This window comes from Physella acuta, unplaced genomic scaffold (genome assembly GCF_028476545.2).
Source record: "Physella acuta isolate Inbredline_101_S28 unplaced genomic scaffold, ASM2847654v3 ptg000405l, whole genome shotgun sequence".
NCBI lineage: Eukaryota > Metazoa > Mollusca > Gastropoda > Physidae > Physella > Physella acuta.
Genome location: NW_026731924.1, coordinates 294,815 through 309,825, shown reverse-complemented (window position 1 = coordinate 309,825; position 15,011 = coordinate 294,815). Strand labels below are relative to the sequence as shown.

At 44.8% G+C, this 15,011-nt stretch overlaps 1 protein-coding gene across 2 annotated transcripts in view; it reads left to right on the top strand.

Moving 5' to 3' along the window:
- Positions 1-15,011, top strand: part of LOC131942411 (atrial natriuretic peptide-converting enzyme-like) — a 38,789-nt gene that overhangs the window by 1,248 nt on the left and 22,530 nt on the right. The window contains exon 1 of one of the 2 annotated variants that reach the window (XM_059302278.1): positions 8,565-8,891. The exons of the other annotated variant lie outside the window; for it this stretch is intronic. The gene's annotated coding sequence lies outside the window, so the exon portion shown is untranslated. Of the gene's footprint in view, positions 1-8,564; positions 8,892-15,011 lie in introns of those variants that run through there. 2 annotated transcript variants of the gene reach the window in all.

Below are 15,011 nucleotides of genomic sequence, written 5' to 3'. Positions count from 1 at the left end.
GTGATGGTCGTGGTGTGAGGGTCATGGTGTGATAGTCGTGGTGTGAGGGTCATGGTGTGATGGTCGTGGTGTGAGGGTCATGGTGTGATGGGCGTGGTGTGATGGTCATGGTGTGGGTGGCATGGTGTGAGGGTCATGGTGTGGTTGGCATGGTGTGAGGGGCATGGTGTGATGGGCATGGTGTGAGGGGCATGGTGTGATGGGCATGGTGTGGGTAGCATGGTGTGAGGGTCATGGTGTGGTTGGCATGGTGTGAGGGGCATGGTGTGATGGGCATGGTGTGGGTGGCATGGTGTGGGTAGCTTGGTGTGGGTGGCTTGGTTTGAGGGTCATGGTGTGATGGGCATGGAGTGGGTGGCATGGTGTGAGGGTCATGGTGTGGTTGGCATGGTGTGATGGGCGTGGTGTGAGGGGGTGGTGTGAGGGCATGGGGTGAGGGGCGTGGTGTGAGAGGCATGGTGTGGGTGGCAAGGTGTGAGGGGCATGGTGTGAGGGACACGGTGTGAGGGGCATTGTGTGGGTGGCATGGTGTGAGGGGCATGGTGTGAGGGACATGGTGTGGGTGGCATGGTGTGAGGGGCATGGTGTGGATGGCATGGTGTGAGGGGCATGGTGTGGATGGCATGATGAGAGGAGCATGGTGTGGGTGCCTTGGTGTGGGTGGCATGGTGTGGATGGTTTGGTGTGGGGGGCATGGTGTGGATGGCTTGGTGTGGGGGGCATGGTGTGGATGGCTTGGTGTGGGGGGCATGGTGTGGATGGCTTGGTGTGGGGGGCATGGTGTGGATGGCTTGGTGTGGGGGGCATGGTGTGGATGGCTTGGTGTGGTTGGCATGGTGTGGATGGCTTGGTGTGAGGGACATGGTGTCGGTGTAAGGGGCATGGTGTGGGTGCGATCCACTCAATGAATCAGGAGCCTCATCAGTCCATAAGTTTAGCATTCGTTCCATGCCCCCCCACCACTAATTTGTTTAGCATTTGTTCCAATCCACCCCTCCCCTCCACTAATTAGTTTAGCATTTGTTCCATGCCCCCCCCCCCCACCCACCCACTCTCGCCCCAGCCCTTGCTACAGCTGCATTTCCAGGCACGACATTCAGAAAATGTTCTGAAAGTCACAATAAACATGTAACCCCCCCCCCTGCACTATAGACATGTGAACCCTCCCCTCCACAATAGACATGTGAACCCTCCCCTCCACAATGTAACCTCCCCCTTCTCAAGATAAATGTGCCCACCACCTCTCCCCCGCCTCCAAGAAGCGCGTCTGCCTAAAGTGTTGACAGTATTACTTTATAATTGTAACACGAAACCTATTTCTTTAAACTCAGTGCCTAATTATGCAACCCCCCCCCCCTCAAAGATCTACAGTCCCAAACTGTTCGTCTGCCTGTCTAGCTACGTCACGAGATAACATCCCGAAGTCGTCTGGTTGGCCGTGTTGTGTGTTGCGAGCTATGTCGTCTGCTGTGTCGTCTGTTGTGTAGCCTGCTGTGTCACCGAGGACAGTTAAGGCAAAGGCCCAAATTTTTTCCCCTAAAGAAACTTGCGTCGTCGTGACATTTAGAATATCTGGCAACTTCATCAAACTGGCCATTTCATCAAACTGGCCATTTCATCAAACTGGCCACTTCATCAAACTGGCCGCTTCATCAAACTGGCCGCTTTATCAAACTGGCCACTTCATCAAACTGGCCACTTCATCAAACTGGCCACTTCATCAAACTGGCCACTTCATCAAACTGGCCGCTTTATCAAACTGGCCACTTTATTAAACTGGCCACTTCATCAAACTGGCCACTTCATCAAACTGGCCACTTCATCAAACTGGCCACTTCATTAAACTGGCCACTTCATCAAGCTGGCCACTTCATCAAACTGGCCACTTCATCAAGCTGGCCACTTCATCAAGCTGGCCACTTCATCAAACTGGCCACTTCATCATCATAGCTGGCCACTTCATCAAACTGGCCACTTCATCATCATAGCTGGTCACTTCATCAAACTGGCCACTTCATCAAACTGGCCACTTCATTAAACTGGCCACTTCATCAAACTGGCCACTTTATCCAACTGCGTTAGCACTTTGTAACTTGTTCAAGGTGTGGGTTGACAACATAGTGCCAACCATAGAGCCAATGAGACAACCCTATGGACTGACAGCAAATGGCCAACCATAAGAAGACGTCACAGAACCAAATATTAACTTGACAAGCCTGTACCCCACCCCATAATTGTAGAGTATAACCCCTCCCCCCCCCCCACATACACCACCCACACCACCCACACCTCCCCCCACCCCCCACACACACCCCCCACCCCCCACCCACACCTCGTGCACTCCCCCCCCCCCCCACACCCCCCCCCCCCCCACACACACACACCTCGTGCACTCCTTGAACCCTTGAGATCTCCTGTTTCAAGTCTAAACCTCATTAACATAATTTATGTGCTGGCGTTGCTCACCAAATATGGACACGCTTCACCCTCAGACCAGCGTGACGGTGCATTGGTTGGGTCCTGCTCTGTTATACCTGTATCAACTCTGGGGGGGGGGGGGGGCCTCAGGGACCGGGGCCCACATGCCACAAACAACACTTCAGCCTTATGCTAGAACATCGCCCCCTCAACCTGTATCAATGTCTGACTTTTCATGTAAAAATTCAGGTGAGCTAAAGTGCTAAATTTAGAAATAACTACGGTGGGTAAGAGAATCGAACACCGACCGGCCAGCTCACCTCTATGTATGTACAGCTTACACACCACACCCCACGACACCCTAATCAATGTCTTCCATTTCGCACCTGATTCGTAGTTTGTTGTGATTTATTATTTGTAATCCGATGGAGGCCTTGGGTCGAAACATCTTTTGTTGATTGTTACGTTTGTCTCGGGGTGTTTTTTTCTCGCTGTTTTCTTCATACAAAATCTGGATCGGTCTTAGTCTCAGGCAGTGGGGTCTAGGTTAGTCTAGTCACAGGGTAAATCTATGCTGAGGGTTAAGTTGTATCAAGTTGTAGAGTCGAGTTCATGTTAACATGGCAGAAATAGTTCTGTTAACACGACTGACTGAAATAGTTCTGTTAACACGACTGACTGAAATAGTTCTGTTAACACGACTGAAATAGTTCTGTTAGCTTGACTGAGATTGTTCTGTTAACACGACTGAAATAGTTCTGTTAACACGACTGAAATAGTTCTGTTAGCACGACTGAAATAGTTCTGTTAACACGACTAGAATTGTTCTGTTAACACGACTAGAATAGCTATGTTAACACGACTAGAATTGTTCTGTTAACACGACTGAAATAGTTCTGTTAACACGACTAAATTCCCCATCTATTTCACGATCAAAGGTTGACCAGAATGTCGGTGAGGTGGGATGGGGACTCGACCCCACACTCGACCAGTCACCCCTGCAGGCTCTAACGTGTTGGCCATTATCTCCCGTCTATTGGGGTCACAAAAATCTCCCCTTATGTTGGGTTTTCGTGTTGTGAATGGCGCGAGAGGTGTGATGTAGATGTGGGTTATCTCCCCTCAGATAACTCTGGCTTTAATCAGAGTGGCGGCCCTTGTAGCCTGATTAGACTCCCCTTTCAATGTCATCAGCTGGCGTTAACAAAATGGGAGGGGTGCTAGGCTCCACCCACTCCTTCTTTGGCGACTTATCTTCGTAGTCTCCTCCCTAAAAAATAATCTAAAATATAAAAATGAAGAAACGTGATAAAATTAAAAAAAAAATGTTTAAAAATTGTTGAGCATTTAGTAATAACATTCCTAGTTCTGATTTGTTTGCACTGTGTGTATGTGTATCTGTGTGTGTATCTGTGTGTGTACTATACACCGCTCCTTATAGCCAAGACGGTTCGGCTAATCCTTTGATATCTCAGATTTTCCGCTCCTTAATTTTAATTCAACAGCGTGATAAAAAAAATCTGCTATAGAAACTGTGGCATTAAATATCTGCATAGAAACAGCGGGATAAAAAAAAATCTGCAGTAGAAACAGCGGGATACACGAATTTTAGTCCGAGTTTAGGGGTCGGCGTGGTCGAGTCGGTAAAGCTCATGGTTGCTCATGGGGACAGCCACTCTTCTAGGAGAGACAACTCCAAAATTAAACAACTGCTGCCTTGTAGTTTGTTCTTGGTTGGACAAAGACTATGGAAGCAAATCCAAAAAGAAAAGCAGGCTGAAATCGGAGTCAATGGCCTCAATGGCGCATAACCAGTTGACACGTAACGCTTAATTGTGTTGGTCGAGTCGGCAAAAAGCTCATGGTTGATAAATTCGAACAAAGTCTCGAGTTCAAACCCACTGGCAGATAAATCTCGATCCCCTTCAACACTAAAAATTAAGAACGAAGAAGAAGAAAAAGAAGTCTGGTCTGAAGAAATCGAAAACAAAACCTAACGCTAAGTGTCACCATTTATCTTATGGTCTTCTTCAAGTATTGCTATAGGCCTACACCATATCTACGAATATCTGGGTACGTCTAACCCACAAGAACCAAAATAATCAGCATCGGATCTCATGTCAGTCCAGCGGCATCTTTGTCCACGTCCTATCGAATCTGTAGCAGAATACCAGAAATCTCTGAGACTCGTTGACGTCATTTCACTTGATAGAGGCGGAGACACCCTGATGGAGCTAACCCTAAAACCACTGGAACTATTTTCTTGCTCGCCCCTCCGGCGTCGGGATTCCTGCGTCATCCGTCTGAGGGAGCACCCACCCCCACGCCCGGAAACTCAGGCGCGTGCCCCACGTTCGTCCCGTCACCCTCGTGTTTGCGCATGTCAGAAGAATCCAAGACATCCGTTGATATCTGCAGCCAACCGTGGCGCCGGGGTCTCAATGACGCATGCCGATGGTGTCCTGTTACAAAACGTAGCAGACTTGAATCACCTCAGCTATCTAGACGGAAGAAACATTTGGTTATTCGAAGCAAGATTAACAGAAAATTGTTTACAATGTTTTCCTGAATCGGGAATTCAACTTCCGGTGTACGTCAGCGCCCCCCCCCCCCCCCAGTTCTCGGGGCACCCGGAGACGTAATCTGTAGTCAGTCAACATGACTTGTTTGCTGACATTTTGTAATCATGTTCTCTGATTTATGTCTTACACTTACCTGTAACTGACGTCTTACACTTACCTGTAACTGATGTCTTACACGTACCTGTAACTGATGTCTTACACGTACCTGTAACTGATGTCTTACACTTACCTGTAACTGATGTCTTACACTTACCTGTAACTCAGAGTTTCTTCCAGGCATCTCTTCGGGGGGGGGGGCGAAGCCCCCCCGAAAATTTTTTACCGCCCCCCCGAACGAAATGAAATTTATATAATTTATATAGAAAATATATACTTTTAACAGTGTCCGCCCCCCGAAGAAAGTTTACCGCCCCCCCCCCCCCCGAAGATTTCAAGTGCCCCCCCCGGAGAAAAAAGTCTGGAAGAAACACTGCTGTAACTGATGTCTTACACTAACCTGTAATTAATGTCTTAAACTGTAACTGATGTCTTACACTTACCTGTAACTGATGTCTTACAGTTACATGTAAGTCTTACACTTACCTGTAACTGATGTCTTACACTTACCTGTAACTGATGTCTTACACTTACCTATAACTGATGTCTTACACTTACCTGTAACTGATGTCTTACACTTACCTGTAACTGATGTCTTACACTTACCTGTAACTGATGTCTTACACTTACCTGTAACTGATGTCTTTCTTACACTTACCTGTAACTGATGTCTTACACGTACCTGTAACTGAAACAATTTCTTATCAGCTGATCGATCGTTTTGTTCCATTATCGGATTAACGTTTTGAGTTGTCCTGACCTTTAACCTGCACTGGACTTCCGGCAAATGTTGACCTTGTTTTAACGACTTTACAATACGATGAGAAATGTTTTCTTGTTTTTTGGTTAATTGAGTGGGACGGCTTGATTGAAAGATTACGTAATATGTACATGTGTTCCGGCACTAGACTTAATTAAGCTGAAGGTTTACGAGAACTAATGATTAGATATTGTGAAAATCAATCTAATGACCTAAGGCTCCAAATATCAAACTAATAACCTAAGGCTCCAAATATCAAACTAATGACTCAAGGCTCCAAATATCAAACTAATGACTCAAGGCTCCAAATATCAAACGAATGATCCAGGAGTTAAATAAGCGATCTAATTTGTTCTATCACCATGACCAGAAGAGGTCCTAGGTATTTAATGACGTCATTTCAACCATAATTCCATCTACAGCACCCACCCCCCCCCCCGCCCCTATGATCGGTTCCAGAGCTAAGCTACCCCCTATGTAGAAAAATCATCTAATTCTACTCACTCCTGTCTAAAAATAGCTGTTCGGTATAAAAATTACTCACTTAAATTGGCATGGTCTAAAAATAAAATAGCGTGTAGCCCAAACCACGTGACACCTTAGACTCCTGACTGTATCAGACGGTAGGGACCCCCCCCCCCACCCCCCACCCCCACATATTAATCCCATCATAGCACCCCCGGGAGCGTGCAGCTGGGGAAGTAATAAGGCGTGGGGTGGGGGTGGGGCACACGACGTAGATGTGGGTTGAAGCGATGTGGGTGTCTCTGGTATATCGGTTAAGACGGGTGGGGAGTGGAGGGGGTGGGGGTGAGGGTTAATTATGGTTGTCAGCTTTGGTGTGAGGGTTTAGTGTGTGGGGCGAGACTAGGGGGATTGTGTGTGTGTGGGGATTGTAATAATGTGTGTGGATTATGATTGTGTATTTGTGTTGAGGTTGTGATGATGTGTATTTGTGTGGATGTTGTGATGATTGTGTATTTGTGTAGAGGTTGTGATGATTGTGTATTTGTGTAGAGGTTGTGATGATTGTGTATTTGTGTAGAGGTTGTGATGATTGTGGAGGGATATTTGCTGATGTGTGTTTTGGTCTAATGCGATGTGTGTGTGTGTACTGATGGATGTGTGTATGCATCTGTGATTGTATGTGTGTGTAGATGTGTGAGGGATTTACTCAGAAAATCTACATGTATGTGGGGGATTGGTGATTGAGTCAATAGGTGTATGCAGGAAGCTTGCGTGTGTGTGTGGGGGGGGGGGGTTGTTTAATTAGTCTGACAACTAACTTGCCTATTATATAATTGCTCAGCATGTGTTCACCTTATGCACTAACACCAACAAAGATTCAAATCAACATCAACATACACATCGTTTTTATCGTCTACACACTTTTGACAACCCATTTTGGACTAAACACGAATAAAAATCACATAGAGTGTCAATGACGAAACTCAGTATATGTCTTAGACTGATGTACTCTACTTCACCCACACGGAGAGGGGTCCAGGGTTCCTCTATGCTGTATTCAGCCTACACATTAATGCAGCAAGTTAGATCAAGGGCAAGTCACTCTAAACTCCACTGAGAAACTAATTGAATCAAGCGCGTCTCTTAGAAAATGTTTTTGCATGCAGTTAGATGTAGCCAAGTGTTAAAAAAATAAAACGAGTGAAATATTCCGGCACATTTATTGGCTGTGGGTATACAGAAATTTGTCTGGCTGAACGATATATGTATCGAGGGAAGCTTTCTGGTGGGGAGGGATGTGGAGGGACGGAAAACCTCTTAAGATTTTTAACGTGGAGTGAGGGATGGGTAGAATTTAAGTTAGTAATGTGGAGGGGGGGGGGAGCGGTAGGGTGTGGGGCGTGTGGACCTGTGTTATTTAGTCATGTGTGTGGGGGTGGGGGTGGGGGTGGGGGTGTGGAGGAGTGTATCGATGGGATCTGATGGAGATTTCAGGGACGGCGATAAGTTGGGGACATACGGGGGTGGGGCACCATGTGGGTGTGGGGTGCCATGTAGGGGTCGTGGGACATTTGGGGGTGGGACGCCATGTGGGGGGGGGGGTTGGCGTAATGTGGGGGGTAATGGGGCATTTGGGGGTGGGGCTGCCATGTGAGGGGGTTGGTTGGTCGTAATCTGGGGGGGGGGGGTGATGGGACATTTGGGGGTGGGGCGCCATGTAGGGGTGGTGGTGCAATGATTTACTGGGCACAATAAACCCCAGCCTACCCAAGTCTTAAAACAAGCCCCCCCCCCCCCCCCCAGTTGATACCTCTCCTCTACGTGAACCACAAGACTGCCTGTACATAGTTCAGCTTTTTGCCTGGCTTTAAAAAGGTTACAAAAATAAAACGTTTTTTCTGTCAGCATTCAGCTTTAGCTTTAAAAACACCCCCACCCCCTCCACCCCCCCCCCCCACCCCCCACACAATATCCCTGTCTGTCAGTCCGGATCCACCCCACGGCGTGCACCTGTAGCTGTTGTGTTTACCTGCTACCTGCGGAGTGTGTTCCTCCCAGATGTCAATTGTTGAGAAACATGACCCCCCCCCCCTCAATCCACCCACCCCCACCCCCCACCCCCTTTCAACGCTGTTTCGCCCCTGCCAATACATGAATGCTGAAAGTAACAGATCTATTTTTAGCCCGTCCAACCTTCCTTGAGTTTCAGTCATCCACATGGTCTACTCTAAGACGGGATTAGTCAGTCTGGAGTCAGGTATATAAGACGCGGGATTAGTCAGATTAGTCTAGTCAGTGTTGTGTGCAGTGTAGCTTGATAATCCGTTGATTGAGAAGCTTGATAATCTGTTGCCCACACAGACCAGATTTAAAATCTCTCTTTACATTTAATCGAGATTAACAGTCTAGATTTGACATCTATTTTAAAGTGGAATAAGCCTGTGAGTACTGCGGATTTTAAGTTCTTTTCACAAGTGGATTTGAAGTGTATTTTACATTGGAATCGAAGAGCTTCGATTTAATTTCACCTGACATTTCTGTAAGGAAAAAGGATATCTGCACCAAACGTAAGTCACATCATCATACATCATTTTAGAGAACGGCAACACTGCATGGAGGCGACGTGGTCGCACGATTACCACCTCTTTAATCACTAGCTAGATAACACGGACTCGTACCCGTAAGTACTTCAGTGGGTTCACCCAGCTCTGGTGGGTACCTAACCGTAATACGTCCCTGAGTTCACCCAGCTCTGATGGGTGCCTGACCGTAATACGTCCCTGAGTTCACGCTGCTCTGGTGGGTACCTAACCGTAATACGTCCCTGAGTTCACCCAGCTCCAATGAGTACCTGGCTATAGGTGCCTGAAGTATTAGGTTTAGGTGAATTATTGTGACAGGCGATATCTGAAGCCGTCGTGCCAGTTAGAACTGTCAAATTGTCAACTAACATCGTTCTACTATCTCACTCGCCTTCTCGCCTCCACAGTGTTTAATAAACCAAGCAATAAAAAAGTTCCAACGTCTTTTAGATTATAATTATTTTATCACTTAGAAACTTGTTATTTCAAGCTTTTTAAAAACTTTCTTCCTCTGACTGTCGTGCGAAGTGCTTCGTGCGTCATGGATCGAAACTGCCGAGCGAAATTTTGACCATTTTTTACTTACCGATGCGTTTCAAACTTGGCACGCGGGTGAAGACCCGACGACAGTGCAATCTGACATCAAATTTGATTTAATTGGATGCTTAATTAATTTTTAAAGAATTAATAAAAAAATCCTAAATAAAGTAATTTAGAGTTATTCAGTATTTTTATTATCATATTATAAAAACAATAATTTATTTTCTCATTTTCTTGGTGCAGTATTACATAAAAGCTTGTTATTAAAACGTTTTTAATGCATTTTTTAATTAGTAATCAAGTTTCTGATTATTTTTATCACTTATAAACTTTCTGTTGTTACTTGTCACTTATGTGTGTAGGCCTGCTCTGACGTAGTCGTTCAACGTTTAACTATTTACAATCACACTCAGTTTAAATATTAAATATTCTATTTCTATTGTTGTATAATTAGGGGTAGAAATCAATGCTTGATTGATTCTACCATGTGTATGCGAAAATTATGTTGAAATGTATTTGAACTTGTAAAGCAATTGTAAAGTACTTAATATTATTTAAAGAGAATTTAGTAATAATGTTTTGTCTGATGAAATGTATTTAAATATTTCGATTAGATGTCAGTCGTATGTTGATTGAAAAAAAACTTGTAGATCTAGGCCCTTCGTGTCTCTCGATTCCTTCAAACGGTACGGGTTATAGAGTGCAGTTGTATACCACTCCCCTACCCTATAGAACAGAACATAGCACCTCGCCACCCCCACCCCTTGTACAAGATGTGAACACCGTCATATTGAAAGAACTCTTTGCCTGTCGTCATATGTTGATTGACGGAAGCCCGTTAGTGTCATTTATTGGAAATGTTGGAGGCGCCTTTTGTTTTTTCTGTTGGGATTAAAATAGAATGGGAGATTTAGGACACACAACACGACACAGTTTGTGTGCACAACACGACGCTATGTGTGCTAATTGTCTTCATACGCTGTATAATGTTGTCTCCGACGTTATACTGTTATATCAGACGACCCTCTATAATTGAAGACGTATTTTGATATTTGACAAACTAGAGGTGTGGGGAGGTGTGAGGAGGTGTGGGGAGTCAAGTAAGTTTGTCACACAAACTTTCAAACGGCGAGACGACACAAACAGCCGGATGGTTTTACATGAGGCTGATGGAAGTGGGTTGTTCATCGAATAACTGAAGTGTATTCTTTTACGGTACGGCTAAAACAATTGATACACGTCTCCCACTTCTGTGTGTAAACACGGTACGGCTAAAACAATTGATACACGTCTCCCACTTCTGTGTGTAAACACGGTACGGCTAAAACAATTGATACACGTCTCCCACTTCTGTGTGTAAACACGGTACGGCTAAAACAATTGATACACGTCTCCCACTTATGTGTGTAAACACGGTACGGCTAAAACAATTGATACACGTCTCCCACTTATGTGTGTAAACACGGTACGGCTAAAACAATTGATACACGTCTCCCACTTATGTGTGTGAACACGGTACGGCTAAAACAATTGATACACGTCTCCCACTTATGTGTGTAAACACGGTACGGCTAAAACAATTGATACAAGTCTCCCACTTCTGTGTGTAAACACGGTACGGCTAAAACAATTGATACACGTCTCCCACTTATGTGTGTAAACACGGTACGGCTAAAACAATTGATACACGTCTCCCACTTATGTGTGTAAACACACAGGTGTGTAACCATGAAGGTCACGGTGACACGAGGAGGTGACTGTCTTGTCACATGATAAACCCCCCCCCCCCCCCCCAGCACCACCCCCCCCCCCTCGTGACACTAGACCACGTCTAATTTATCCCCCATTTGCAGCCGTGTTTTTTACGTGTTTTGACTCGCTTGGCTTGAATTATCTCCCATTTTTCTGTCCCTGAGAATTATCTTTCTTCTCCCCTCTGTTCGTGACAGTTATCGTTCTTTGTGAAGTTAGATTTATTATCATGATGTCAAATAATGTGGAAATAATTTGTCACTTCTGGCTGTGCTCATAACAAAGCATGATCTTTTAGTTCCTCTGCCATCAAAGCATGATCTTTTGCCACTTGTTTTAGTTCCTCTAACATGATCTTTTGTTGAGATGTAACGTCATCTTTCACTACGATAAGAAACAACCTTATTTTAAAACAACTTTAATTAGACCCTTATCTTCTGTCCTCTAAAACAATATTTACAAATAATTTAGCTACCAGATAAGAGAATCATGTCAAAAATTTATTTAAAAACTTCGGAGTCAGTGTGTAACCCCTGGCTACTCAGGCTGGGTAAAGTGTGGTTAGTTTAGGGTTTGATTAGGGTTAGTGTTGTAACAAAGGAAAGCTGTTAACTACAAAGCGTGACAACAAGTGTACGTGTACTTCTACAGACCCCTGTAAGATCCTGTGCATATGCTTACACTTTCCGTACACAACTTAAACGTAACAGCTACATGTACAAGTGTTGTACCTGTACAATTACCTGCCCGTTCACCTGTTGTATCTGTACCTGCACAAGTAGTTGATGCAGGAGTTTCCTTCTGATTGTTTTGTTGTTTTTGTTTCTGAAGTTTTTAATGTTTTGATTTTAATTGCTAGTCGGAGATCGCTGGTGTGTAAGATGTGTTCGAGGAGCACACCGCTCTACATAGACATAGACACACCTCACTACATACACCCCCCCCCATCCAGTGTGCTGGTAAATACACCTGTTTTGACCAAAATTGACCTCCCACACTTCAACTTTGACCCCCACACTTCAGGTTCGACAACTCGTTTTGGTCAGCAGGTAAATATTGGCCCAAATAGTTTTCAACAAGTGGAATCAAATATTTGCACGTGTTTTAGCCGCATATTCACCGGGATTCTGAATTATGCGCGTGTGTTGGGGAGTACTGAGGGGAGGGGGGTGTTGAGTGAGATGTTACTGGAGGGTTGGGGTGGGTGGGGGGGGGGCAGTAGCAGTAGAGTGAAGCTATGTTTGTAGAGCGCGGTAAGCCTAGCGGCAAATTAGATTGGCGGTCTCAAGAAAGATAATCCACGGAGGTGTTTTCTACTCATGGTTAACTGCCTTGATCTCGTCTGGTCTTAAAGGTTAGCGTGAGATGGTACGGCTAATCGACATTGTCTTCGTTGTATTGGTGCCGTCAGGGGGTAAGGGGGGGTGGGAGCAGGAAGGGCTGGGGAAACAGTAGGAAACTTTTTAGAGGAATATCAAGGTGAGTTCGCAGAACATTGAAAGGTTGGTGAGGTAGTGTGTTAGAGTGAGATAATGACTGAGGTAAAACCTGCAGATGGTGATGTGAAGATACGGCCATGACTGCGACAGCCTTGTTACCTTCTACACCCCCACCCCGGGGCCTTACAGGCTGTACCCGCCCTCACCTCAGCGCTTACCTGCCCTATTGATTGTTTTCTCCTGTAATTGAGAGCCACCAACACGTATCCCATGAACTCCGCGCTCTGTTTCTCTTGGCCCCCTCTCTCTGTCTCTTTGTTTACTCTCTCTGTTGTTTATTCCCCTCACAAAATGCTACAAAAACCAACCAACGAATCACCGTTCATACACAATCACTACACAATCACTACACAATCATTACACAATCACACAGTCGTGTTTTTAGATTGGTTGGAGTTTAGGCCAAATGTTCGTGACATCATTGTAGGATTGTTGGATTGTTTTGTATGATTGCACGTTTTGTATGATTGCACGTTTTGTATGATTGCAAGTTTTGTATGATTGCACGTTTTGTATGATTGCACGTTTTGTATGATTGCACGTTTTGTATGATTGCACGTTTTGTATGATTGCACGTTTTGTATGATTGCACGTTTTGTATTATTGCACGTTTTGTATGATTTCACGTTTTGTATGATTTCACGTTTTGTATGATTGCACGTTTTGTATGATTGCACGTTTTGTATGATTTCACGTTTTGTATGATTGCACGTTTTGTATGATTGCACGTTTTGTAGGATTGCACGTTTTGTAGGATTGCACGTTTTGTATGATTGCACGTTTTGTATGATTGCACGTTTTGTATGATTGCACGTTTTGTATGATTGCACGTTTTGTATGATTGCACGTTTTGTATGATTGCACGTTTTGTATGATTGCACGTTTTGTATGATTGCACGTTTTGTATGATTGCACGTTTTGTATGATTGCACGTTTCGAATGATAAAATTGAACGGTACAGTTTTCTGTGTTGTATGATTGTTGTTTTGCTTTTAACTACAAGATTGTAGATTTGATATGGATTATATAATTATAGGTTTGCCCTATGCTGTGTGTTTGTAGCATTAAAACATGTATCATGACCTCTGTTTTACCTTATGTTTTCCTACAATCAAGATCTAGAGACTGAAGTATTTCACCTGATCAAATTTCATACGTTCTCTAGTTCTGGCATAGATATAGTTACCTAGACCTAGCTAGGGCTAAGACACATGCAAGACAATGTAAGAACCTGCATAAAGTTAGGGTTAATGCTTATGCGGAGACATTGACATTTTTCTTGACTGTCAAACCGTAACTCCTAACCTTAATCCAACCCTAGTCTGTCATCCGTCATACACTGACCCCAGCACTAGCCTTAATTCTTATCTAACCCCACCCCTATCTAACCCCCACCCCACCCACCCCACAACCTCAGCAGATTTAACCTCTTCTGGTGAGTTCTTTACGACGCTACTACCGTTTTGAAAACTTTTTTATGGCGGTATTATCAGCGGTCTTACATCAGGCATAGCTATAGGGCTAGTCAGTGACTAAATATACGGCTAGTCAGTGACTAAATATAGGGCTAGTCAGTGACTAAATATAGGGCTAGTTAGTGACTAAATATAGGGCTAGTTAGTGACTAAATACAGTGCTATTCAGTGACTAAATATTGGGCTTGGCGGTGACTAAATATTGAGGTTGGCGGAGACTAAATATATAGATTATCTTAAAATTTTAACAGAACTATCGGGCATGCAGTTTGCCTCCGACATAGAGTTCTAGGAACACTCGGTCACATGACATGGTGTGTTAGTTTATCGGGTGTGTGTTACAGTGTGTGTGTGTCAGGTGTGTGTTAGTTTATCGGGTGTGTGTGTGTGTTAAAAAGTGTGTGTGTCGCATAGAATCCACCTGTGTCAGGTGTGTGTTGGTTAGCCGTACCACGCTCTACTCAGGGATGTTTTTGTCAGGCTGCTGATAACGAGCTGATAAGTATCGATACCCATCAGTCGATGTGATAAGTATCGATACCCATCAATCGATGTGATAAGTATCGATACCCATCAATCGATATGATAAGTATCGATACCCAGCCATCGATCACCAATGAGATAGATCAATCGCCAACGGGGGCGTCAAACGGTGTCGATTAGGTAAGATAGCAACAGGGGGGGGGAGGTGTGTGTGTGGGGGGGGGGGGGGGGCGGACACCGGCGCTGGTAAAAAAGTTCGTTGATCACCTGGGTCGTTTGACCACTCCTTTGACCCCTTCTGACCCCCAATGGTTGACCATCTTTTCTTGATGGGGTCGCTGGGATATGAAATGGGA